Source organism: Schistocerca serialis, chromosome 3, assembly GCF_023864345.2.
Source record: "Schistocerca serialis cubense isolate TAMUIC-IGC-003099 chromosome 3, iqSchSeri2.2, whole genome shotgun sequence".
In the NCBI taxonomy this organism is placed as follows: domain Eukaryota; kingdom Metazoa; phylum Arthropoda; class Insecta; order Orthoptera; family Acrididae; genus Schistocerca; species Schistocerca serialis.
In genome coordinates, this window is record NC_064640.1 from 789,676,458 (window position 1) to 789,690,178 (window position 13,721).

Consider the following 13,721-nt stretch of genomic DNA (forward strand, 5'->3'; position numbering starts at 1 on the left):
GACAGCAAAATAAACAATACAGCGAAATACTTGAGAAACATGGTATGCTTTATAATGTGTTTTGCTGTGTGAAAAAACACAGCCTTAAGGGACGAGAATAAAAGCACGTAACAGAGTGATCCAACTCATCATCAGACAAAGGAAACTATTTTTGGTTTCGAGCTATATTTGTTGCATTATTGGTAGATTTCTGTGAGGTGACCTAACAGCGAGGTCATTGGTCCCATCGGATTAGGGAAGGATGGGAATGGAAGTCGGCCGTGTTCTTTCTAAGGAACCATCTCGGTATTTGCCTGAACCGATTTAGGGAAATCACGGAAAACCTAAATCAGGACAGCCGGACGCGGGTTTGAACCGTCGTCCTCCCAAATGGGAGTCCAGTGTGCTGACCACTGCACCACCTTGCTCGGTATTACATTATTCTGCGTATCTATATGTTTAAGGTTACCTTCATGTAGAAATGGAACTCCACTGAAAAGTGGGTAGACCATCTCTAAACGGTATACAAATGATCTATTTTTTCTGTTTGTTTTCTTATTACTTTATTCAGCCATATTATTACATGAATATAACGCCCTAAATACATTCCAACAATTATCTGTGAACGAGCAATAATTCAGTGAATCTTCGAGTTTATAATGGAAATATATTTCATTTAATTATTTTTACCAACTGAAGAGTTTTTAAGTTAGGAAAAAATCAAGTCTTAAATCTAGATTTCCTTTGTACAAGGGAACTGAGTAGCCATACATATTTATATATTATAAGGCATTAGCTCGCGTTCACACCATTACCATTTGTTCAAGTTTCTAATCCAGATAAGTTTTCTTAAGAATTTTACGTTTCAAGTGTGGAAGCACGAAGGCAAATTTTCATTCAAAAATTAAGGATTCGTTTAGGAAATTAATTATGGCTGTGCCTACATACCAGCAGAATTATCCTACATTTTGGTTTTGACCTCGTAACGGTTTTTTTCCGATAATAGTCACAATTTTTAATATAATCAGTGTCTACGCAGACCGCTGACATTTACTAGGAACGCCACATTGCACCCCTTGCTCTAGCTGACACGGATTATTTTTGCTTGCAGTCGTTAACGAGCACCAAGCGACCTACTCCACTGCCGGAAGAAAAAGACGCTGTGTTCACTTCTACGGCACGCGACTGTTTTTCACATCACTACACAGCTGCAATTCTTAGAACGTTATTTTCAGAATGTTTCATAACTTATTTCATTTCTAATATTCTTAATCTAACTGTACAAATGCCTTTGCCATGCACTGACCATGAACTCTCATCACATCGTAAGATTAATTTTGGAAAGTTACCTTACTGTATACTCCAGGCTGTTTGGATACACGGGAAAAATACACACATCAAAAAAAGTTTTGCATCACACCAGATCCCAGAACTCCTGAAGAGAGACGTAGACAGTGGATATTGTATCACAGACACAGTCCCTTTGACTGTTCAGAGATGTAACTAAACCCCTCCAAAGATGTAAACAGCCATGCATGAGCAGCGCCTATTAGACGGAAGGGGTCTTACAGCCGATCAGTTCCAGGCATTCCACCAGGAAGGAGGTACACGTCTCGTGTTGTCTGTAGTTCAACCATTCCTAGACGGTCAATACCGCGGTTCGATCGCGACCGCATTGTTACTTTGTTCCAAGAAGGGCTCTCAACAAGGGAAGAGTCCAGGCGTCTCGGAGTGAACCAAAGCAATGATGTTCGGACATGGAGGAGATACAGAGCGCATTGTTACTTTGTTCCAAAAAGGGCTCTCAACAAGGGAAGAGTCCAGGCGTCTCGGAGTGAACCAAAGCAATGTTGTTCGGACATGCAGGAGATACAGAGGCAGCAACTGTCGATGACATGCCTCGCTCAGGCCGCCCAAGGGCTACTACTGCAGTGGATGACCGCTAGCTACGGATTGTGGCTCGGAGGAACCTTGACAACAACGCCAACACGTTAAATAATGCTTTTCGTGCAGCCACAGGACGTCGTATTACGACTCAGACTGTGCGCAATAGGCTGCATGACGCGCAACTTCACTCCCGACGTCCACGGCGATTTCCATATTTGCAACCACGACACCATGCAGAGCGGTACAGATGGACCCAACAACATGCTGAATGGACCGCTCAGGATTAGAATAACATTCTCTTCACCGATGAGTGTCGCATATGCCTTCAACCAGACAATCGTCGGAGACATGTCTGGAGGCAACCCGGACAGGCTGAACGCCTTAGACACACTGTCCTGCGAGTGCAGCAAGGTGGAGATTCCCTGCGTTATGTGGGGCCGACGTACGCCGCTGGTGGTCATGGAAGGCGCCGCTGTACGATATGTGAATGACATCCTCCGACCGATAGTGCAACCATATCGGCAGCATATGGCGAGGCATTCGTCTTCATGGACTGCAATTCGCGCCCCCATTGTACACATCTTGTGAATGGCTTCCTCCAGGGTAACGACGTCGCTCGACTAGAGTGGACAGCATGTTCTCCAGACATAAACCCTATCGAACATGCCTGGGATAGATTGAAAAGGGCTGTTTATGGACGACCATGACCCACAAACCACTTTGAAGGATCTATACCGAATCGCAGTTGAGAAGTGGGGCAATGTGGATCAACAGTGCCTTGATGAACTTGTGGACAGTATGCCACGACGAATACAGGCATGCATCAACGCAAGAGGACCGGTGTGTACGTCAATCTGGACCACCACTTTTGAAGGTCTCGCTGTATGGTGGTACAACATGCCATGTGGTTTTTATGAGCAATAAAAAGGGCGGAAATGATGTTTATGTTGATTTCACTTCTAATTTTTTTGTACAACTTCCGGAACTCTCGGAACGGGGGTGATACAATTCTTTTTTTTTAATGTGTGTACAACCAATAGCAACGCCGAAAATTAACTCCACTTCTTCACAATAATCCTATCACATGCATTTCAAACAAATGTACTTATATACACAATGAAACTTGCTCTAATATTTGGTCGAGTGGCTTCATTAAATGTTAAATTACTTCAAAGGTGCACATCTATCGTCGGCCGGTGTGGCCGAGCGGTTCGAGGTGCTTGAGTCCGGAACCGCTACGCTCGCAGGTTCGAATCCTGCCTCGGGCATGGCTGTGTGTGATGTCCTTAGATTAGTTAGGTTTAAGTAGTTCTAAGTTCTAGGGGACTGATGACCTCAGTGCTCAGAGCCACTTGAGTCATTTTTTTGCACATCAACACTCTACTGAAAAAATAAAGCTGTAGAAAATGAATAAAAGAATTTAACTGATAATGTATAATTTGCATTCCATTGTAACTGAGATACAAATATGGAACTGTTTTCCGGGAAATAGTTTCATTATTTATCAACTCCATAGCAGTGACGACTGCATCACTGGACACTATGGAAAACAGCTTCTTCACTATTGGCAATATTTAGTTTTCAGTATCTGCCACTGCACACCGCACTGCTACTGGAAACCTGAGCGTTTTTCTACCTTTTGCTGCTGAACACCTATAGCCGCTGAACTGACAGTCCTGAAAAAGAACGAGGATTGGAAAAGCAAGTTTGTTATTCATGAATTGGCAGTACGTTTCACTTCACGTTAAAAATTTGAAGAAATACATTTTCGGATCGCTTTAACTATAAATCTGCATTATAATTCTAAATGACAGCTGGCTAGTAACATCCTGGCGGATTTATCGATTTTAGAAGTCGATGAAACGCAGTTGCTGAAATACTGTAAAACCCTCTCCTCATCGTCTAAGCCTTCCTTACCTTAGCTGGAATAAGACAAGCCACTGCCTGAGCTGACGGCATTTCCTGATTGGCATTAATTGCAATGTGAACTTTTGGAAACTCATGTACACTACTGGCCATTAAAATTGCTACACCACGAAGGTCACGCGCTACAGACGCGAAATTTAGCCGACAGGAAGAAGATGCTGTGATATGTAAATGATAAGCTTTTCAGAGCATTCACAGAAGGTTGGTGCCAGTGGCGACACCTACAACGTGCTGACATGAGGAAAGTTTCCAACCGATTTCTCATACACAAACAGCAGTTGACCGCGATGCCTGGTGAAACGTTGTTGGGATGCCTTGTGTAAGGAGGAGAAATGCCGACTTTGATAAAGGTCGGATTGTAGCCAATCGCGATTGCGGTTTATCGTATCGCGACATTGCTGCTCGCGTTGGTCGAGATCCAATAACTGTTAGCAGAATATGGAATCGGTGGGTTCAGGAGGGTAATACGGAACGCCGTGCTGGATCCCAACGGCCTCGTATCACTAGCAGTCCAGATGACAGGCATCTTATCCGCAATGCTGTAACGGATCGTGCAGCCACGTCTCGATCCCTGAGTCAACAGATGGGGACGTTAGCAAGACAACAACCATCTGCACAAACAGTTCGACGACGTTTGCAGCAGCATGGACTATCAGCTCGGAGACCATGGCTGCGGTTACCCTTGATGCTGCATCACAGACAGGAGCGCCTGCGATGGTGAACTCAACGACGAAACTGGGTGCACGAATGGCAAAACGTCATTTTTTCGGATGAATCCAGGTTCTGTTTCCAGCATCATGATGGTCGCGTCCGTGTTTGGCGACATCGCGGTGAACGCACATTGGAAGCGTGTTTTCGTCATCGCCATACTGGCGTATCACCCGGCGTGATGGTATGGGGTGCCATTGGTTACACGTCTCGGTCATCTCTTGTTCGCATTGACGGCACTTTGAACAGTGGACGTTACATTTCAGATGTGTTACGACCTGTGGCTCTACCCTTCATTCGATCCCTGCGAAACCCTACATTTCAGCAGGATAATGCACGACCGCATGTTGCAGATCCTGTACGGGCCTTTCTGGATCCAGATCTCTCACCAACTGAAAACGTCTGGTCAACGGTGGCCGAGCAACTGACTCGTCACAATACGCCAGTCACCACTCTTGATGAACTGTGGTATCGTGCTGAAGCTGCATGGGCAGCTGTACCTGTACACGCCATTCCAGCTCTGTTTGACTCAATGCCCAGGCGTATCAAGGCCGTTATTACGGCCAGAGGTGGTTGTTCTGGGTACCGATTTCTCAGGATCTATGCATCCAAACTGTGTGAAAATGTAATCACATGTCAGTTCTAGTATAATACATTTGTCCAATGAATACCCGTTTATCATCAGCATTTCTTCTTGGTGTAGCAATTTTAATGGCCAGTAGTGTAACTTTCAGGATTTTTAATTGATCAAATTATTATCCATTGAAATGCTGTTAAACAGCGGTGGTTCAGGCAGTAAGTTAACAGAATCTCTCACAGATGTACAAATACCACGTAAGAATTTAATTCTATGTCTAGACGTCGCCGGTAGATAGAGATAGCTGTGCAGTTGTTTCGAAATAGTCTCAAGATGTAAGGCACTGTGACTGCTGCCAATTGAAAATGTGAAATCTAATAAGATGTTTGCCTATAAAGAACATATCCACAGCTACAATTCATCGCAAACTAGCGCAAGTTTACGAAGCGAGTGTAACGTCACGAAAGCAGGAGTGGTTTTCGCGCCAGGAATTCGATAGACGTAGAATATATGTGTGACGCGAGCAAAAGTTAGGGCGAAGTATTGATTCAAGCCGATTGCAGAGGAACTCAAAATCCCCGTCAGTAGTGAAGTGGTTATCATATTGTACTACGGGAAGACATTTCCTCGCTGGGTATCGCGACAAATCTCAGATGAGAATGAAACCAAGCAAACTGCACGGCCTCTGCAACACTTAAGGCAGTATCATGGAGAGGAGACTTCATTGCTGTACTGTATGGACACACGGGGTGAAAAGTGGGTGCATTATGCAGCTCCCGAGACGAAGAAATATCAGTATCATGGAAACACGGCTTGTCTCCCCCGTATAAGATGCAAAACAAAGGTATCTGCCATGTAAGTTACTGCAACAGTCTTTTGGAACACAAAGGGTGCATTGCTGGTTTATTTTCTTCCCACAGACTGTGAATGTTGTACGTTATTGTGTAGCACGGGAACTACTGCAGAAGGTAATTCGGAGGAACCGATTGGCTTTGATTTCGAAAGGAGCTGTGACGTTGCACGATAATAAATGACCAAGAATGATCTCGGTTACGGTTGATAAAGCGGTTCCTATAGACTGTGCTGAAACGCCCTGCATACATTCCGGACCTTGTACCAAGCACTTAGCGTCTCTTCTGGCAGTTAAAGAAGCATCTGCGCAATGGGCAATTCAGAACTGATGTCGACGTTCGGGATACTGTTAGTAAAAGGCTGTTAGACCTGAAACTTTATTTCTTTTTTGCCGGTTACGACAGATGCGTAGGAAATCAGTCCACGTGGGACAGTAACATGTAACACAAGAAATGTATTCGCTTTTGCGAATATCATCGGATTCCAGCTGCACAATGTATTGCGGCAATGAAAATTTGTGCCGGACCGGGACTCGAAGCCTGATTTCCTCCTTTGCGTGAGTCATCGCCTTTGCCGCCTCCGTCATTCGAGTACGTCTCCAGAATCGACCCAAACTTCCATACATTTCCGTGTGTCTACGTCCTGTACTCGCACGGCTGCTTTGATTCTCGCACAGGTAGAGAGTTATGATTATTGTCGTAGCCTTATTCTTGACATGAAACACTATACTACAGCGCCTGTGTTTTTACGATGTACTCTGAAATGTCCTACAGACATGTATGCATGTTTGGAAGAACAGGTACTACTGCGATCAACACAAGAAATATATTAGCAATTGCAAATATGATCAGACTCAAGCTGCGCAATGTGTTGGTGAAAATGAACATATGTGCCCGATGGGACTCGTACCCGAGTTTACTGCTTTACGCGGGCAGTCGCCACAGCCTCGCCCATCCGAGCACGAATCTATTCGCACAAGTGTTGTGATTACCGCACAGGGAGAGACTTGCGATTATTGTCACTGCCTTGTCTTGGCATGAAATAATAGACTGCAGTGCCTGAGTTTTTAGGATGTACTCTTCAATGTCCTCCAGACATGCATTGCAGAATACGTCGTCAAAGTTAGGATTGCAACATAGTAATATGTAACACTGCCTTAGTAACTTTGTACAACTCTTTGATATCCTGAATACACGTTTTCTCGTAGAGGGCACATTAACTTACTTTCTGAACCAACGCCGTATATTATACTGTAATTTTTTTTTATCTTATGGGACTTAACTGCTAAGGTCATCAGTCCGTAAGCTTACACACTACTTAAACTAAATTATCCTAAGGACAAACACAAACACCCATGCCCGACGGAGGACTCGAACCCCCGCGGGACCAGCCGCACAGTCCATGACTGCAGCGCCTAAGACCGTTCAGCTAATCCTGCGCGGCTATACTGTAATATCAGGGCAGAATGAAAGCTGTCAGTTGTTGAGGATTAAAAGAACAGCATTATCAGTCCAAAAAACTATTTTTATGAACTGGTCTCTAAGGAGCAACTTATTTCATACGTGACTTTTGCAACAATCAAGATCATGTAAGTTATCAGTCTTAAAAATAGGAATGTAATTCTAAAGTAATAAGAGCATAAACTCGCATAAGTGCTATGTCTCAGTTTATAGGGTCTCACCTCTCTATTTCAATAATTGTAAGTTAAAAAAATATCATCTTGACCACCAGATCACTGAAAATTATAGTCTCTGATGTTTCTGGTGTATTAACGGTGCCTTCGTCTACTGCATCTCCGCGGGAGGCGATGTATTTAAACTGGCCGCCAGTGCGCCACCGCAAGCGTCGCTCTCTCCAGCGCTCGCCGTCCCCGGTATTTGGCGCCATGGGATGTACCTCATAAACCCTAGTAGTTGAACCGGTTTGCATAAAGGACAATTCAGAAACTGAAATATTTAATTTGTTGGTTCATAGTACTTGCAAAATGTGGACAAAGGTACAGAAAGTAACATCTTGACACTTGATCTAAACATTGCACTTTTTGAGTTGCCTACATATTTTTGTAGACATTTTAGACGTAAAAAGAACGTTGAGGAGATTGAGAGTCATAATAGAACTGCTTGGATGTGGAAAATAATTTACTAGGAGGATATGCTGTGCCTCACATCAAGCATGGTTCATAAATAGAAGTGTAAGTGTTTACAAATACTCCCAAGTGTTGGTGAGGACAAGTTACAGAAGCATAAAGAAGAAGTTGATTTTATTTCACATTTTGAAATTTTTCTGAATAGTTGTAGAAGTAAAACATATCTTTGCCAGCTACATATTTTAAATTCGTTAATCTCGTTGCTTACACGGATGTTGTTTTTAACTACTTATGGGGAGCACCTTTTCTTACCTGTTCTCATGCTCCACAGAAATTGTCTTGCAGGATAAAGTTAATACTCCAGCATGGGATCACTGTAATGTTTGACGAACTTTAAAAGTGAGTGGCTGACTCTACAGCAAACCTCATTTCTTAACTACTGTGATATCACGTATCGATAGTACCTCACGAGTGTCAAAGTTGGCAATGGAATTGCAAGTTTCCATCAGACGCCGATAACGATCCTGGTGGATATGGTGGCCCCAATGGAGCACGCCTGCTGAGCCACACCTCCAGTGGCTTTGTACAACAAGCGTCATCTGCCGCCGCCATACAGGATGGCCAGCGGCAGCCACGTAGCCCCCTCGCGCCTCGAAACTCTGGAGTACATGACCCTACGTACACGCTACCTCGTCGCGGCTCCGACTCTATCATTTGTGCATTAGTACAGAGAGCTTCACCCTTGTTGACACTGAGACCACTCTGTAGCCCACCTCTCTTTACTGTTGTGTACGAAGTCGTACACAAACAACTACTATACCTTAATGGCATCATCAACAGAAGAGGGCAAATTTTGCACTGTATGATGAAGTTAATACCCTACGGTAGAGTTGCTATATTGTTTCACTGACTTCGAAAGCATAGAAACTCTCATTTCTTGCACATACAGATGTGTATTTCTGTTGTTTATTATATTCCATTGAAGAGTCATGCAGTGACAACAGAAGGTGACGAACGCTTTGAATTGCAAAACTCTGGTCCCTTTAATCCCCCAAACCAACCAACCAATTGCAAAACTCGTTGTCGACGGGACGTCAAACACTAATCTTCTCCTCCCTTCCACAAACTTAACTTTCGTGCCGAACTAAATATGGACGACTGTTACAAAAATTACGTATCAATACTAGCCACCAGGTGGCAAGGTTCTAGTGGCTTTGGAAAGTTGAATTAAAGGTCTATGGGCAAACTGTAAACAAAATCAGTATCGGAACACGTGTAGAACCAACAGAAAAATTAAACTGACGTTGAAACTATACAAACAAAAGCATGCAGTTAAATTACGGAATTTAAGCAAAGGCTTATAGGGAACGGATGAAGGGATTACAAAGGAAACGTCTTGGGATACACACAAACCAATCATATCTCATACAGAGAAAGACAAGTAATAAACAGCATTGGCAATTTAAAAAAACTGCAGAAGCAATACGCACTTTACTCTTATTAGGTAATACACATGCACCAGAACGGGCACATAGAGGGGAATACATCATGTATGGGGAGAAGATCTTTATTGAGAAATACGAGGGCCGTTCAGAAAGTAACCTCCGGTTGATTTAAAAAAATACACCAAGTTAAATAAAAATATTTTAATATATACATCTTACAACTACATCTTTGCACTATTTTTCTACATAGTCTCCATAGCGATTGAGGCACTTATCGTATCTCTTCACAAGCTTTGAAATTACTTCTGCATAAAAATCACCCGCTTGTGCCTGGAGCCAGCCTGTGACCGCATCTTTCAGCTCTTCGTCGTCATCAAACCGCTGTGACCCGAGCCATTTCTTCAAATGCATGAAGAGGTGATAATCACTTGGCGCCAGGTTTGGGCTGTAAGGTGGATGGTTGATAACGTCCCACTTGAAGGACTCAAGAAGGGCCGTTGTTCTGCGAGCAGAGTGAGGACGGGTGTTATCGTGCAAAAAAACGATACCGGAAGTCAGCATACCACGGCGTTTGTTCTGTATAGCCCGTCGTAACTTTTTTATTGTTTCACAGTACACGTCTTGATTAATGGTCGTACCACGTTCCATGAATTCAACCAACAACACCCCTTTGGCATCCCAAAACACCGTTGCCATCAGTTTTCTGGCAGAAAAATCTTGCGAGGCTTTTCTTGGTTTGGTAGGCGAATTTGAATGTGCCCACCTCTTTGATTGTTCTTTTGTCTCAGGGTTCACGTACATAATCCAGGTTTCGTCACCGGTCACGATTCTGTTTAACAATGGTTCTCCTTCGTCCTCATAACGTGACAGAAGGTCTAATGCAGAGGCCATTCTTTGAGTTTTGTGGTGGTCGGTAAGAATTTTGGGCACCCATCGTGCACAGAACTTACGGTAACCCAATCTTGCTGTCACTATCTCGTACAAGAGAGTCTTAGAAATCTGTGGAAAACCAGTAGACAACTCCGACATTGAGAAACGTCGATTTTCACGAACTTTTGCATCAACTGTCTGAACGAGTTCGTCAGTCACCAATGATGGTCTACCACTCCTCTCTTCATCATGAACGTTTTCTCGTCCACTTTTAAATAAACGTACCCATTCACGGACAACTCCTTCACTCATAACTCTTGGTCCGCACACGGCACAAAGCTCACGATGAATAGCTGCTGCAGAATATCCTTTGGCTGTAAAAAACCTTATGACAGCACGCACTTCACATTTGGCGGGGTTTTCTATTGCAGCACACATTTCAAACTGCCACAAAAACTAAACTAGCGCAGGTACGACGTTCACTCGACCACGGCTTGATGCGGACTGACCTGTTGAGTGCGTGAACGCACAGATGGCGTCGCTATTCCCCCCACAACCCGCACTGTGACCAATCGGAGGTTACTTTCTGAACCGCCCTCGTATTTTAATGAATTTTAACGCTACTGCACTAACGAAATACAGTTTTGTGTGTAAACAGGACGATTTAAATTCTGTGTTGTTCGTTTGTAGCACTTCCTGAAAAATATAATCTTAATGGGCTAAAATAATTAATTTTCAAAACAACTTCCTTCTTTTTTCTTCCTTCTGCCCCGTTCGCTGCATGCAATCTCAACATGACTCTTTTGTCATAAGCACTGTCAAACTTTCGTCTGAGCAAATGAGAATTATATTAATACCTTCAGCTGCTGACGGGAGTTGATATATATATCAACGGGGACACGTGAATATGTTTACCCCGACCGGGACTCGAACCCGGGATCTCCTGCTTACATGGCAGACGCTCTGTCCATCTGAGCCACCGAGAGCACAAAGGATAGCGTGACTGCAGGGACTATCTCGCGCACGCCTCCCGCGAGACCCGCATTCTCACCTTGTATGTCCACACACTAAATTCGTAGTGTCCCACCCCAACACATTCATTACTCGTGGAAGACATTCTTACCAAGTCCCGTAAGAGTTCGGGGAATATGTGTGCATCCGCACAGAAGAAGGTCATGGCCGGTATGCCAGAACTATATACACTCCTGGAAATGGAAAAAAGAACACATTGACACCGGTGTGTCAGACCCACCATACTTGCTCCGGACACTGCGAGAGGGCTGTACAAGCAATGATCACACGCACGGCACAGCGGACACACCAGGAACCGCGGTGTTGGCCGTCGAATGGCGCTAGCTGCGCAGCATTTGTGCACCGCCGCCGTCAGTGTCAGCCAGTTTGCCGTGGCATACGGAGCTCCATCGCAGTCTTTAACACTGGTAGCATGCCGCGACAGCGTGGATATGAACCGTATGTGCAGCTGACGGACTTTGAGCGAGGGCGTATAGTGGGCATGCGGGAGGCCGGGTGGACGTACCGCCGAATTGCTCAACACGTGGGGCGTGAGGTCTCCACAGTACATCGATGTTGTCGCCAGTGGTCGGCGGAAGGTGCACGTGCCCGTCGACCTGGGACCGGACCGCAGCGACGCACGGATGCACGCCAAGACCGTAGGATCCTACGCAGTGCCGTAGGGGACCGCACCGCCATTTCCCAGCAAATTAGGGACACTGTTGCTCCTGGGGTATCGGCGAGGACCATTCGCAACCGTCTCCATGAAGCTGGGCTACGGTCCCGCACACCGTTAGGCCGTCTTCCGCTCACGCCCCAACATCGTGCAGCCCGCCTCCAGTGGTGTCACGACAGGCGTGAATGGAGGGACGAATGGAGACGTGTCGTCTTCAGCGATGAGAGTCGCTTCTGCCTTGGTGCCAATGATGGTCGTATGCGTGTTTGGCGCCGTGCAGGTGAGCGCCACAATCAGGACTGCATACGACCGAGGCACACAGGGCCAACACCCGGCATCATGGAGTGGGGAGCGATCTCCTACACTGGCCGTACACCACTGGTGATCGTCGAGGGGACACTGAATAGTGCACGGTACATCCAAACCGTCATCGAACCCATCGTTCTACCTTTCCTAGACCGGCAAGGGAACTTGCTGTTCCAACAGGACAATGCACGTCCGCATGTATCCCGTGCCACCCAACGTGCTCTAGAAGGTGTAAGTCAACTACCCTGGCCAGCAAGATCTCCTGATCTGTCCCCCATTGAGCATGTTTGGGACTGGATGAAGCGTCGTCTCACGCGGTCTGCACGTCCAGCACGAACGCTGGTGCAACTGAGGCGCCAGGTGGAAATGGCATGGCAAGCCGTTCCACAGGACTACATCCAGCATCTCTAGGATCGTCTCCATGGGAGAATAGCAGCCTGCATTGCTGCGAAAGGTGGATATACACTGTACTAGTGCCGACATTGTGCATGCTCTGTTGCCTGTGTCTATGTGCCTGTGGTTCTGTCAGTGTGATCATGTGATGTATCTGACCCCAGGAATGTGTCAATAAAGTTTCCCCTTCCTGGGACAATGAATTCACGGTGTTCTTATTTCAATTTCCAGGAGTGTATTTATATGGATATGGTGTCTGTTCTTTCGGACATGTCTGAAAGAACAGACGCCATATCCATATAAGTATATTCGTCTATGTGTACGTGTTAAATCCTCACGTCAAAGGTTAATACATTGAGTACAGAATAAAACTATTTTATATCCAGAATAAAATAGCCGAATTATCTAAATGACGATTTGTCATTACTAATTAATTGGGCAACATCTCAAGCGAAAGAAATATCTTTCGCTCACGATGAAAAGGTAACACACACTGATCCTTACATGTGGTCGATCATTGATTTGCTGAAATATAGCTTGTAGAAATGCCTATAAAAGAAAATTAATTCGTAGGGTGTACAGTCTCTTTCCTGTAGGGGTAACTATTAAGACTGCGCTCAGTACTACAGTATCCGGACCGCATGTTACATCCAATGCAGCTCCAAACAAACACATTTGGCCTTTGACCGCTGAGCCAAACGGCAGTGAAGTTGGACAAATTGTGGTCACCACCTCCACCTCGTATAAAAACACTACTCAGCATGGCAGAGGCCGTATTTATGAGTTAATTGCAGTCTGAGATGTTTCTGATTTCTGGCTATACAAAATAGCATACATGCCATAGTCTAACCCGCAGAAGACGCTGTCGAACCAACGACGCAGAGAGATGCACAGCCGTAGCATTCCTCTAGCTCGAGCTAACAGTTTGGACGAAATTACAGTAGCCATTACGGCGATGTGTACATTCCGCATTTTAATCACATTTTATGTTCGAGCACCCTCTAT

The 13,721-nt window shown here is 45.0% G+C and overlaps 1 non-coding gene across 1 annotated transcript; it reads right to left on the minus strand.

Moving 5' to 3' along the window:
- Nucleotides 1-11,242: 11,242 nt before the first annotated feature.
- Trnat-ugu (transfer RNA threonine (anticodon UGU)) lies at nt 11,243-11,317 on the minus strand. Its single transcript has one exon. It is a non-coding gene; the product is annotated as a tRNA-Thr (tRNA).
- Between the last annotated feature and the right edge of the window lie 2,404 nt (nt 11,318-13,721).